Source organism: Canis lupus, chromosome 14 (assembly GCF_048164855.1).
Source record: "Canis lupus baileyi chromosome 14, mCanLup2.hap1, whole genome shotgun sequence".
Taxonomy (NCBI): domain Eukaryota; kingdom Metazoa; phylum Chordata; class Mammalia; order Carnivora; family Canidae; genus Canis; species Canis lupus.
The window spans coordinates 56,144,067-56,159,268 of record NC_132851.1 but is presented as its reverse complement, the minus strand read 5'-3'; the positions used below and the strand labels follow the sequence as shown (position 1 = coordinate 56,159,268).

The following is a 15,202-nucleotide window of genomic DNA, read 5'->3' as shown; positions in this document are numbered from 1 at the left end:
ATTTGGGGAATATAAATAATAGTGAAAGGGAATAAATGGAAAGGAGAAAAAATAAGTGGGAAATATCAGAAAGGGAGCCGGAACATGAGAGACTCCTAACTCTGGGAAATGAACTAGGGGTGGTAGAAAGGGAGGTGGGTGGGTGGTGGGGGAGACTGGGTGACGGGCACTGAGGGGGGCACTTGATGGGATGAGCACTGGGTGTTATCCTATATGTTGGCAAATTGAACACCAATAAAAAATAAATTTATTAAAAAATTAAATATGATTTCTTATAAATAAAATATTAATGTAGTCATAATAAAACAATGCAATAATCTTCATGGTAAGATGTATTGATTAAGCAATGAAATTGAAGCATTATTTATGTATTTTTCAAATATAAAACATATTCATAACAGTGGGCACTATAATCCTATCATAAAACATGTATTACAGATTTATAATTCAAAGTTTTCATCAACTTTATTTCATTTTATTTATAATTAGACCTTTAAGTTCCACATATAAAAAGCACGAAGATGGCAATCAATGTGTCTTAAGAAACCAAAAGTTGCCATTATATGAGGGTATTTTGATTCAACTAAACACATTGTTTGGAATATATCTAAATGAAAACAGTAATTAATTATATTACATTAGTGTTTTTTTTTGTTAAAATAATTATTATTCTTTAGATATTATGGGATCTCTACAGATAGCTTTCAAATATCAATAATATGAGCTATTCAAGGTATTGTCATATTTTTATATTAATCATTACTTTCTGAACTAGTATGCATTTAAGATCTTTAACTTGTAAGTTAATATAAGACCACTCGTATTTCTTCAAAACAATATCCCTTATATCCGCTGTGAATCAAATGTATAAACTCCTAAACAGGAACATTCTAAAACCAAATTATTTTAATTCATGCATTAGCAATTTAACTTAATAAATTATTATTTCATAGGAAAGGAAAGAAGTAAGACTTAAATTATTTGTATGAATTTAGCTTTTGCAAATTAGTTTTAAGACAAGACTGTGTTTATCTTTTGATTTTTTTTTTGTGAGTAATATAACTGCAGATGCAGACATTACTAAAGTCTAAAGTAGTTACTCTTCTTATCAATATTGATGGCTACCAAGATGTAATTAGAAGAATTGGGGATACCTGGGTGGCTCAGTGGTAGAGCATCTGCCTTCAGCTCAGGTCACGATCCCAGGGTCCTTGGATCCAGTCCTGCATCAGGATCCCTGCAGACAGCCTGCTTCTCCCTCTGCCTATTTCTCCACCCCTCTCTGTGTGTCTCTTGTGAGTAAATAAAATCTTAAAAAAAAAAAAAAAAGGAAAATTGCATGATATTCTTTGTACATGTAATCAGATTTCAAAAGGATTTAATATTCATGTATTTGAGGAAAACAATAAAGCAGCCACTCCAATTGAGTATATCTACATTTGACTTTGCTTTAGAATTTCAATAAAAATTTATAACTTTTGCTAACGTGAAATTTAAGGCTATTTCAAAGAAATTTAAGAGATTATTGTGAATGTATTAAAATTTAATATTTTAAACTACACTTTTATCTTTAAATATGCAATTTCTCACAGTAGTGTATTTCAAAACAATGCATTTTTATATGTACACTAGAATGAAAGATGTTGACAATATAGCTACACAGACTTCCACTGTATCCAACAAAGATTCCTTTAAAGCGATTTAATATGCCTTTGATAGTTCAGATGCCTTTATCTACAATGTCTAAACCAGTTCTGTTGCTCTACCTATCCTGCTTCTCCACATATCACATTTCTGGCCATCTTGTAAAAACCTGAGAATGTCCTACCTACCATATGGTGTTGCCTCGGTGCTTAGGTCTTAGTACACTAATGTAACTGAAGCCAATTCTGTATTTAAGCCATTCCTAAGAGTTAAAATGCTGGAAATTTATATCCATGGTCCTTAAGAAATTAAGTTAAATTGAGAAGTCCATGACAGAAACTGAATAGAAGCCTGTTGGCCAGCCTCAGGTTTCTTCTCTCATGCCTGAGGTAAGTTTATCACCTGTTGCTTATGGGACTTGATGTCTGACACTGTCCCAAATACAGAAATATCCACCTAGGCATGCTGTGCCAAGCAAACATATTCCTTTGAGTCTGCAGCATCAAACCCAATAGTGGTAAGAGGATGAACGTAAACATATGTATACTTTATAACATTTCGAGCCTAAGTTTTAAAATCTTTGAAGTTTCTTCAATTCTTTTTTCAACCCAAGAGACAACTCAAAAAGAAAAGTACTAGATAAATGCTTACTTAACTTTAAAAATTATAAAAATAATTATTTCATGGAATTACAAGAATTAAATGATTAATACACGTAAAATGATTAGACTATAACAAAGTGCAACATCTAGAATTATAGATACATAAGCATTTTATAAAGAGAGCAACTGCCACTGTTGTGAAGGATATTAAAGTAAGTACTGGGGCAGCCCGAGTGGCTCAGAGGTTTAGCGCCGCCTTCAGCCCAGGGTGTGATCCTGGAGAGAATCGAGTCCCACGTTGGGCTCCCTGCGTGGAGCCTGCTTCTCCTTCTGCCTGTGTCTCTGCCTCTCTCTCAGTCTGTGTCTCTCATGAATAAATAAACAAATTTTTAAAAATTAAATAAATAAATAAAGTAAGTAAGTAAGTAAGTACTAATCAGACACATTTATTAGTGTTAGGGAGAAAGAATTCCTTTTCCCTTCGAGGTTCTTCTAACTGGGCTAAGAATCAAATTGACATTTGATAGATTAATAGGAGAAAATCCAATTTAATTTTGTACATATGGAGTATCCACAGAGACATGGAAATTCTAAAGATGGTTATGAAAAATGAGGTATATATGTCATTCTGAATTAAGAAGAGGATAGACTCTGGAATTTTGAAGGGAAACAATCCAAATCGCAGAAAGATGAAAAAGTAAATACTTGGTAAACAAACATTTACTGGTCCACTCAGAAGCAATGTGACATAGAGGACTTTGGTCAAACAGATAGTGCTCCATTCTTCTCTGTCTACTGTTTCTAGTTTCTATCATAATGTAGATATTTATGGTGATAGCTTTCTCCCCAGAGCTGTTTCTTTGTCTACATTCTCTTCAGGTAGTTGGGAAGAAGCAAGTAAAGTGCTTTTCCTGATTCTACTGGGTTTCAATTGTTTTTTAACTCAAAATAATCTTCATATCAAAGTGGCCCACGTTTGAGTGGCCTGTGCTTGGACCCTACACTTGCCTTAAGAACACACATTTTCTTTAAAGAACAAAATAAGGACTGACTTAACTTTGATTAGTTTTGGTTTCTGGATTGTGTTTCCCATTTAGTATAAGGGTTATTTTAGTTTGGACAATGTTGGTCCCAGGTTTTATTCAAATTTATTTGCACTAGCCAAATACTCCTGACAAAGAGAAGCAACTTCTAAAATATTTAATTGGGGTAAAAGAAGAAAAATTTGAGAACAACTCCTTCCCAAAAGGTCAGGGGTGGGAGTGGCAATGAAAAAAATTAAATAGGAACAACTTAGAAATCTTAGCCACACCTGAGCATTTTATAAATTCCTCATGTTTTATGATGCTACAGACTGAGGATATGGTTAATTTTCAGTCAGCAATTTGATCAGTTTCTTTTCAAAGGAACAGTATTCAGGGATGTGTAGTTGGCCTTATGTAGAGAAAATTGCACATAGTTCAACAAGGCAAGAGTTATAACAGATGAAAGCCACAGGACAAATAATGAGAGATAGCATATCTCAAATTAAAGAGTGGTTCTACGAGGATAGGAGCTACTTTAGGATTTTAAACAAATAGTGACATTATCAGATGACATTTTAAAGGAGATATTTTAGATTCATTAGGTTAAGCTTATATGTTCATTTATTTGACAAATATTCATTGTTACATGTGTCACATACTGCTCATAGATGTTCAGAATAGCAAGGTGAACAGGATAGAAAGCAATCTTTCTTCATAAAGCCGACAATCTAGCAGGACAATTTGACAATAAACAAGTAAATAAATAAGTAATAAGATTTTAGACAGTGATAATATCATGAAAGGAATAAGTATAATTAAGTGATACAGTGTGATTGATGGGTGTGATCAACAGTTGGCAACACTAAATAGCCATAGCACAGTAAATGAAGATCTTGCTGAAGAGTCATATCAGATTAAGCCTGGAATGTAGAGAAGGAAGTCACCACTGGGGGCTGGAGCCAGAGAAAGGGCAAGTACAAAGAGCTAGAGGATGAGTGAGATATATTAGAGGAATGGAATGAAAGCCAATGTAGATACAGCAAATTGAATGATAATAAAAGTGGAGCAACTGGAGATTTAAAAGTTAAACAGCTCGTGTACAGTGTCTAGCAGAAGACCTTGGAAAAATACAGTTGCATCTTAAGAATGGGAATCTATTGGTTGATGTTTAAAAATAAAGTAATATGGTCTTAGTTACATATTTAAAACATAAGTTTAGCAGCTGATAGAACTGTGAATGAGAATGTATGGAATAGGGCAACTATCCAGGGAGATATCAGAAGTGTCCATGTGAAAGTTTGTCCTAAGTGATAACAGAGGGGATGGGGAACCTAGAAGTAGAGCAACCAGTGCTCACTGATAGGATGGATGGGAGGGGTAAAAGGGAAAAAGGCAAATTGAAGATGATTCCAGGGCCTTAAACTATGGAAGGTAAACTGAATTTTAGTGTACCTTTTTAAAGATAACATTCAAAATGATAGTAATATATTTCTTTATAGTAAAATATCTTGCACTTAATATGATCATAGGTTATAATGTTAGAGAGAACATTATTTTGGGTTTACCTAAACAGAAATCTCAGTATAAAAGTAAGAAAGAACTTGAAAGATTATTAGTGACTCATTATCATTCATTTTTTAGAAGACTAAAGGAAACACTGCAGTTAATATCATATTCATTTTACCAACTCTCTTTCCACTGATACTCTTCTAGTGTTCAGACTGGTGCCATGTAATCTCTCCACTGAGAGTGACTGAGCTAAAATCCTCAATCAATTACCTGATGTAAGTTAAACTAGCCTAAGTCTCTTTCTTAGGAGAAGCAGGGTAAAGTAATGGAAAGTGAGTAGACTTTAAAGTCAGATAGATGTGACTGGAATTCCACTTATTAAATGAGGGAATCTGGTTAAATTCCTGAATCTTACAGAGGCTTAAATTCCTCATCTGTAAAATGGAGATAACAGTATCTCTCTTACAGAGTTATGGCAAACCTGGAATGAGATACTATATGTAACTCATTGGACATAGTGTCTTGCACATAGAAACTCAGCTCAATAAATTTTAGACTTTTTCAGAATTAATAAAATTGTTCTTTTACCTACATTGGTCTCCATCTTACTACATCCTTAACACCAAAAAAATTGTGATGGTTATTTAATTAATAATTTCACTGTTGGCCGATAAATCACATTATACTTCATTAATTTTTTTCAATTATTATAATGGTAGCTTTTTTTTTAAGATTTTATTTATTTACTCATGAGAGACACAGAGAGACAGAGAGGAACAGACACAGGCAGAAGGAGAAGGAGGCTCCATGTATGGAGCTGACGGGGGACTCGATCCCTTGTCTCCAGGATCACACCCTTGGCTGAAGACAGTGCTAAACTGCTGAGCTACCTGGGCTGCCCAATGGTAGCTTTTAAAATGAAAGGTCATTTAAAATAACAATTCTTTAGTTTGGGTGCACTTATTGCTAACTTTTAAGATAAATATTTATTATATTGCTCCTAAAAACTCAGCAGATAACTCTCCTCATCAAATGGCCCTGCCTTATTTTATCAACTTTTTTTATCATTCTTTTGTATTCATAATACTTTCCTCATTGTACCATCACCATCCGTTTCTCTGAGAATGCTGTCTCCTCTCCATGCCACTCTTTCTCAACTCTTCGTCAGCAGTTTGAAGCCTGCTCTGCTCTATGTATGGTGCATACGTTAATCTGCATTATTATAGAACCATCCACCTTTCAATCTTGCAGAACAATGTTGATCACGAGTTCCTTGAGATGGGGCTTATTTCGCCATTTCTATCCTCTCATGTCTAGGATAGAGCCTAAATATTTAGCACTAAATAAATAATTGATTAAATATAAATAAAACCCACAACGTTCAAATTAAAATGCATAGTTATCAACTGATACTAGTGTTTAAGATCACAAAGAACTCTTGAAATCTATTATGAACTGAATGCTTGTGCTCCTCTTGCCTAAAATTAGTATTTTAAAGCCCTACCCCCAATGTTACTAGACTTTATTGAGAGAAAGTGACAAAGGTTAAATGAAGACATAAAGGTAGTGCTCTAATTGGATAGGGCTGATGCCCTGTAAGAAGAGGAAAAGCTATCAAAGTTCACCCTCCACCATGGGAGGACAGTGAAAAAAGAAGCCCTCTCTGCAAGCCAGGAAGATAATTCTCACCAGGATCCAAACTGGACAGCAACTCGATCTTAGATTTTCCAGCCTCCAGAACAGGGAGAAAATATTTCTCTTGTTTAAGCTAGTCTTAGGTATTTTGCTATGACAGCTCAAGCTAAGATAAAATCCAATTACACTTTATATAATATGGTGGACTTTATACTTTATGTTATATTCTTTAAGAATTAACCTCTCACTTGAACAGCCCTGCTAGTAAAATATGTATAATTAGTTTACCAAAGCAAAATTAGTATTAATAAATTATGGAAAATAAAATTGTGTTTGGCATTTGAGATTAAGCTAAATGATGTGCAGATGTAAATGCATAGATTCTATTAAAAATTCCACTGGATGCCAAGGATCACAGATAGAATTGAGCTGCCTCCAGTTTTATACATCCATTACAGAATTAGTACTGCTTAGGGTATTTTCACTCAACAGAGTACATTTTTGAGACCCAAATTATATCATTTAATAAAGCTTTGGACGATGGAAAACAAAGCTTCTCTAAGGAATCCACAGTGAAAACAACATCTAAGAAGATACTTGTTTCATAAATCTACTCTGAAATTGAATTCTCCTAAAATATTATTGACATAAGACTTTGAGCTCCAAATTTTAAAATATACTAACAAAACTCATAGATATCAGCAAGAATTTTTCCAGAAAAAGCAATCTCTGCTTCATAATCTATACCTCTTCCCAAGTATGGAACGATATTATTAATCTACTATTATTTCAATCTCTTTCATTTAATTTCCATATTCCTTGAAATAAGCAAGCCAATAAATTAGAAAGTTTTTAGTCTTTGAGCTAATTTATTGAAAAAGTATCCTTTTCTTAACTCCTCATTTAAGATCCGAACTTAAAGTAAACTTCTGAAAATGTGTACTGGAAACTACCCTCATATTAATTCAGGAAAACCTAGAGGGAATCATACAAGGTATATTTTCTCATCTCACCCTTGCACTCATCCTAAAAAAAATGGTATCCCCCTTGTTTTATAAAACCAAGAGTGGAGCAAAGAATTGACAAATAACTTACTCAAAGGTAGAGAAGGTAGAGATAAGATTTGAATTGGAATTCCGTTAGCAGTCCAGATATTTTTTTTTTAAGATTTCACTTATTTATTCAAGAGAGAGAGAGAGAGATAGTATGCACATTGGGGGGGGGGGGTGGCAGGTAGGAGCAAAAGGGATTAAGACCCCAGGACCCTGGGATGCAGGCCTAGATCCCAGAACCCTGGGATCATGACCTGAGCTGAAGGCAGATGCTTAGCTGATTGAGCCACCCAGGTGCCCCAAGAAGTACAGATATTTTTTTATAAAATTGAGTATACGATGATGATGATGATGACAAAGATAAAAGTCCCTCTTTTCCCCAAAGCTCTTACAATATTAATGTACAGACAGTCTTCCACCTAAACACTTAAAAACAATTCAAGACTTTACAAAAGATACTCTGTCCATAAGTAAAATGAAAGATCAAAGAAGGGGGAGAAAATACATACTAGTAAAGCCACAGAACAGTTCACAAGCAAAACCATTTAGCCAAAACTGGTTTGCATCTGAAACATAATGACACATTATATGTAGTGTATGGATGTTTTTCCTGGTATTCTACAATGCCACAATTTGTTAAGTATTAATATTTTAAGTATTATTTTAATCCTAATTATGAAATAAAGAAACTGAGTTTAAGGTACTGAGTGACCTATCCAAGGTCACTTAGCCAAAAGATGTCAGTGCTAGATCAAGAATCTAACATTTTTGCTCCTGTTCCAGAAACATTTTTCTTAAAATCTTCAGTGCTAGAACAAATGTCACTTCCTCTTCCACAAAGCTATTCCTAAAATTGCCTTCAAGCTATAAGTAATCCATACATCTTACAATAAGAAATGCTAATATTCATTAATCAAAGCACTTGTTTATTGGATTTGTTATCAAAGTAAAAAACACATTTTTAATAAATATTTAATTTCCTCCTAAGGGCACCAAACAAATAATACCATCCATCTTCTATCTCTTGTACACACAGGCAAGGAAAGTTTACTGAGGAATAAAGTGCTTGCAGGGCTCAATATTAGACTGTTTAGATTTACAAATTCTTGGTGGTAGCAATGCTAGTAAATACAGCCCATTTGTCACATTTTATTTTAAACTCAGAAAGGAAATAATATGATCTCTCACACAGCACATTCTGAGTTATGAAACCAATAAAATTTAGATCAAATATTATGTAAAAGGACTGACACAGGAAGAACAATGAGTACGGTCTAATATAAACTTACTAAAACTTTAATTTGAAACAAAACATAAAGAATAAAAGGGCTTAACACCTCCACAGCACAATTTCACTTTCACTTACATCACCAATTATAGGATTTGCATAAAGATGCAGGATTAATGTATTTATAATAGATTTTAAAGGCATTTGAAAGAGACATTAAAGCCTTATATAGTACTGAGGGCTTTAAAGACTGTAAAATGTCTTTTTGTTTTGTGAATGAGATTTTCACAAATGCAGAAATGGCATCACACATTGTATGATCTAATGATTACTCATATAGCTTGTAAGTTGGAACTCTTTTTGCTCATTAGGCAGATACTGGAAATAATTAGTATTTAGGGTACCAATAGTGTCATACTGCTTCCAGTCCTGTCTTTCAGTAAATTCACATTTTGATTAATTAATTGCCTTTTCTTTCTTTCTTTTTTTTTGCTCCTATTATTGCTCAGAAGAATGTCTTTTATCATTATGTATTTCCAAATAGAAGCAGACTAAGAGGAATTCATTAATGTCCTTCTTTTACAGGATAATATTTGTAAGTTTGAATAACTTAGTTACTGATGACAGTTCAACACATTAGGTTAATTATAAGACATAGAAAACAGGGTTTAATTTGATCTTAGCCATCTCTTGCCATAGTTCATTGAGTTAAGAGATATATTTAATGAGTAATAATACTTGCCACTGGCAAAACAACAAATCCTAGAGTTCATTAAAATCCATTATATGACTATTTTATTTTAATTTTTTCATGAAATTCTGATTAGGTTGACATATTTTTCTTTGTATTTATATAGCTAATCTTTTTTTTTATCATAATCACTGTATCCTCCTTGGTTGCTCAATGACAGTTAACCATTAAATATGAAAGACAATAAAAAAACCAGAAATCTCATCTTATTTTTCTGTTTCTAGAGAGAAGGATATTGTCATTTTAAATGGATTTTACATATTTACATGGAAAAAGTGCATTTTAAAAGTGGCTAGTAGTGAATTATATTTTCTTCTTTGGAACTTAACCTATCAGACTTCTGGTTTTCTATATGTAAAATGTTGAAGCCTAAAAACATCCAAAATAAAACTCTGAAATAAACAACCTAATTGTACACCATGACAAACCAGAAAAAGAACAAATGAAGCCCAAAATTAGTAGAAAGAAGAAAATAATAAAGATCACAGCAGAAATAGAGACTAAAATGACAATAGAAAAGACCAATGAAGTCATCTTGGGAAAGATAAGCAAAATGACAAAACTTTAACTAGACTTACCAAGAAAATAAAGAGAGAGGACTCAAATAAATGAAATCAGAAATGAAAGAGGAGGCATTCCATCTGATACTACAGAAATACAAAGGATCTTAAGAGACTATTACGAAAAATTATATTTCAACAAATTGGACAACCTAGAAGAAATATAAATTTCTGGAAATATTCAAGCTTTCAAGACTGAATCATGAAGAGATAGAAAACCTGAACGGGCAGCCCAGGTGGCTCAGCGGTTTAGCGCTGCCTTCAGCCCAGGGCATGACCCCAGGGTCCCGGGATGGAGTCCCATGACGGGCTCCCTGCATGGAGCCTGCTTCTCCCTCTGCCTGTGTCTCTGCCTCTCTTTCTCTCTGTGTCTCTCATGAATGAATAAATAAAATCTTAAAAAAAAAAAAAAAAACTGAACAGACTGATTACTAGTAAGGAGATTGAATCAGCAATCAAAACCAAAACCCCTCACCTAGAACCAGGTAGCTTCATTGGTGAATTCTACCAAACATTCTAAGAAGAATTAACACCAATTCTTCTCAATTTTTTCCAGAAATAAGAGAGGTGAAAACATCTCCAGATACATTTTTGCTAGGCCAGTATTATCCTGATAACAAAACAAGACAAGAACACTAAAAGAAAAAAAAAAAATACAGGCCAATATCCCTAATAAACATAGATGCAAAAATCTTTAACAAAATGTTAATAAACCAAATTCAACAATACATTAAAAGAATCATGTACTTTAATCAAGTGGTATTTCAGGGATGCAAGAATGATTCAACCTCCACAAATCAAACAATGTGACACTTTACATTAACAAAATGAAGGATAAAAATCATATGATCATCTCAATATATGCTGAAAGAGCATTTAACAAGATTCAACATTCATTTATGATAAAAAAAAATCCCAGTGATGTAGGTACACAGGGAATGTGTGGAAGCTCTAGCCAGAGTGGGCAAATAAAAGAAATAAAAGACATCCAAGATGGTAAGGAATAAGTTAAACTAGGGCACATGGCCAGTTGGTTAAGCATCCCTGGTGTCAGCTCAGGTCATGATCCTGGGGCCTGGGACTCCCTCTGCCTCTCCCTCTGCTTGTGTTCCCTCATTCGTTCCCTCTCAAAGAAATAAAGTCTTAAAAAAATAAAAAGAAAAGGAAGGAGTTAAATTGTCATTCTTCACAGATAACACAGTATTATATATGGAAAACCCTAAAGACTCCACCAAAAAACTGTTGAAACTAATGAATAAATTCACCAAAGTTGCAGGATGAAATAATCAATGCACAAAAATCTGTTTTTCTTATACATTAAAAATAAACTGTAAGAAAGAGAATTTAAGAAAAACAATCCCATTTACAATTGCATTAAAAGGAATAAAATACCAGGAATAAATTTAACCAAGGAGGTGAAAGAACACTGAAAATTATAAGTCAGTAATAAGATAAATTGAAAAAGACACATAAATAAAAATGTATTTCATGCTAATGAATTGGAAGAATTAATATTGTTAAAATGTCTATATTACCCAAAGCAACATACAGATTCAATGAAATTCCTATCAAAATTCTAGCAGCATTTTTCATTGAAATAGAACAAACAATCCTAAAATTTATATGGAATCACAAAAGACCTGAAAGATCCAAAGCAATCTTGAGAAAGAAGAACAAATCTGAAGGCATCAACTGTCCCGATTTCTTTTTTTCTTTTTAAGATTTTATTCATTCATTCATTCATGAGAGACGCAGAGAAAGAGAGAGAGAGAGGCAGAGACACAAGCAGAGGGAGAAGCAGGCTCCATGCAGGGAGCCCAACGAGGGACTCGATCCTGGGACTCCGGGAACAGGCCTGGAGCTGAAGGCAGACACTCAACCGTTGAGCCACCCAGGCATCCCAGCAATCCCTGATTTCAAACTATATTACAAAAGTATAGTAATCAAAACCATATGGAACTAAGAGATAGAAAAATAGACGTATATATCAATGGAACAGAACAGATAGCCCAGAAATAAACCCATGCATATATAGTTAATTAAGTTACAACAAAGGAGTTGAGAATATACAGTGGGGTGAAAGTCTCTTCACTAAATGGTGCCGGGAAAACTGGACAACCATATGTGAAAGAATGAAACTGGACTGCTATCTTACATCTTACACAAAAATTAGCTTAAAATGGACTAAAGGCTTAAATATTGCACCTGAAACCATAAAACCATTAGAAGAAAACATAGGCAGTAAGCTCTGTGACTTTAGTCCCGGCCATGATTATTTGGGCTTGACACCAAAAGCAAGGGTAACAAAAGCAAAAATAAGCAAGTGGGACTACATGAAACTAAAAATCTACTGCACTGAAAATCATCAACAATATGAAAAAACAACCTGCTAAACTGGAGAAATATTTGCAAATCATATTTCTGACAGAAATTAATATCCAAAATAAATTTTTTAAAATTCATATAATTCAATAGCAAAAAATCCCCAGAAACAAATAATATGATTGAAAAAAAAAGACAGATAATCAAAATAGACAGTTTTCCAAAGAAGACATACAGATGGCTAACAAATACATGAAAAGATCCTCAACATCACTCATCATCAGGGAAAAGAAAATTAAGACCACAAGGAGATATTACCTCAAGCTGTTAGAATGGCTATAATCAAAAAGCCTACAAATAGCAAGTGTTGATGAAAAGGGAGTTCATATGCACTGTTGATAGAACTTAAATTGGTGCAGCCACTATGGAAAACACTATGGAGATTCCTCAAAAATCTAAAAATAGAGATCTGTTATTCCAGTTATTTTATAACTGGAAGTTATCCTTCACACCCCCTAAAGAGAGAAGTAAACAAACAAACAAACAAACAAACAAAAAAAAAAAAAAACAAGCTCATAGAAACAGAGAATAGATTGGTGGTTGCCAGAAGCAGTGGGTGGAGAGTGGGCAAAATGAGTGAAGAGAGTCAAAAGATAACTTACAGTTAAAAAAAAAATGAGTCATGGGTATGTAATATACAACACGGCAATTATAGTTAATAATACTGTATTGCATATTTGAGAGTTGCTAAAACAGTAAATCTCAAAATTCTTATCACATGAAAAAAAATCTGTAACTAGACTTATAGTAATGAATGTTAATTAGACTTATTGTAATGACCATTTGCAATATTCACAAATATTGAATTATTATTTTGTATACCTAAAACTAATATAATGTATGGTATTATACCTTCAGAGAGAGAGAGAGAGAGAGGAGTCAAATCAATGAAATTCATTGGACAAAAAATATTTAATAGTTAAACATTTCCAGTATTTTCTATTCTCTTTCTTTGTGAGTCAAAATATTTCAATCATAGATCACTTTCTGTGTGAATTTTAAAAAGGACACAACATAATCAATTTATATCTATATAAAGACCATTAAAGAGCTTTTCTTGAGCAAAGACTTAGGATCAAGGCATAGCCAAAAAAGATAGTTCAAAATGCTGAGACATCACTGTTTGTAGTGTAAGCCTAAAAATAATAAAGAGTTGGTTACTTTTATATTCTGATTTAACCCAACACATTAGTCCAAATTACAGACATAAAATATGTCACTTTATCCTCCTTACTCTTCTTTTTTTGCAGACTCAAAAAATTTTGTTTCTTCAAAGTACCCTATTAGTATGCATATAACCTACAGAGAATCCAAACTGACCCTTGGCAAAAATATTAAAGTAAGAAGGACTAATGTTCAGGATACTTTAAATTTTCCTCTCATGCAATTTATTTCACAACTTAAATTCCAACTGCAGTTACAAACACTCTTGTAATATTTCATTCCTCTTTCTCCTCAATGATTTTGAATGAAATTAAGTCAACTTGGAAATAAGGGCATTTTAATTTAACTTGTCTCTGTTGCTCTGGGAAGTTGGTATTATTACCATTCTCACAAGAAAAGTAGTTGTTGAGGAGACACAGCTGATAATTAGCAAAACAAACATCTGAACTTAGGTCTCTTTGAGTCATTTAACTTGAACTGAAACAATGACAGTTTTTGTTCCTTTAAAGGAATTTCTGACATTATCAAATACACAGAGCAAAGACTAACAAGTCAGCCCCTCTCCTCCTCCCATCTCTTAGTAGCCATAAACTTCTGCTACTAACTAGTCTGACACACACACACAAGCATATGCACACGCATACACACACAGTCCCAGAAAGGAACCATTCTTGTTCTTTTCAAAGTGAACTAAAAGCCAAGTAACAGTAACTATTGCATTTCCTTTTATTTTAAACAGTAGTTGGAGAAGCCAGTTGTTGACTCATTCATAAATAAAAACTGAAAGCCTGAAACTGAGAAAGAGTGGTAGCTGAGTGGTTAAAAAGCCCAATAAAGCTTTCGTTAGTTTCAGTTCAAAAAAGAAAGTAATGGGAGTCCAGAGCTCACAGGATGCAGGGTCTAGTCTTTACATTGTGACCAACATCATGAACATATCTAGCACGTAGATCTTGATGTTTAAAAACAATTCTTCACTAAAAGGGACCAGAATTCCTTGGAGAATTGACTACTCCATAACTGGGGAAGGGAAAGAACAGGATGATCCTGAAATATCATCTTGCCTAAAGAATGAATAAAAATGTTAAAAAGACACTGAAATTAGCAAAAAGGTGATCCTACCAATCAAATCTTGGACAAATTAGTTTTTAAAAAGTAGCAGTTTATAGCATTTTGGATAAAATTAGAATATTAAGATTGATTTTAAGTTTTGGTAATTAGGAATGTGTTCTATTGGTGCAAGGAGAACCTACATAAATTAATGGAGCATAACATTTGTTTATGTCAAAAATGGCATTTTAGAACAGTAGGAAAAGTTTTCACAATAATATGATATATATATTTATTGATATATGACTCATACTATACACATACAGAAAAGCAATTACATGTAAAATGCATATTTAAATGTGAGACTAGGGGCACCTGGGTGGTACAGTCTGTTTGTTTCAGCACAGGTCATGATCTCAGGACAGTGAGATCCAGCCCTGCAACTGGCTCTCCACTCAGCTTGGAGTCTGCTTGAGATTCTCTCTCTCCCTCTGCCTGCCCCCCATCAAGCACTCGTTCGCTCACATGCTCTCTCTCGCTTTCTCAAATAAATAAATCCTTAAAAATAAACAAACAAATAAATGAATGAATGAATAAATAAAT

At 33.6% G+C, this 15,202-nt stretch overlaps 1 long non-coding RNA gene across 4 annotated transcripts in view; it reads right to left on the bottom strand.

Moving 5' to 3' along the window:
• The window catches only part of LOC140604136 (uncharacterized), a 265,137-nt gene that overhangs the window by 88,148 nt on the left and 161,787 nt on the right, over positions 1 to 15,202 (bottom strand). For all 4 annotated transcript variants that reach the window (XR_012007166.1, XR_012007165.1, XR_012007164.1 and 1 more), the window contains one exon: positions 1,155 to 1,310. This is a non-coding gene — a long non-coding RNA (uncharacterized lncRNA). The remainder of the gene's footprint in view (positions 1 to 1,154; positions 1,311 to 15,202) is intronic.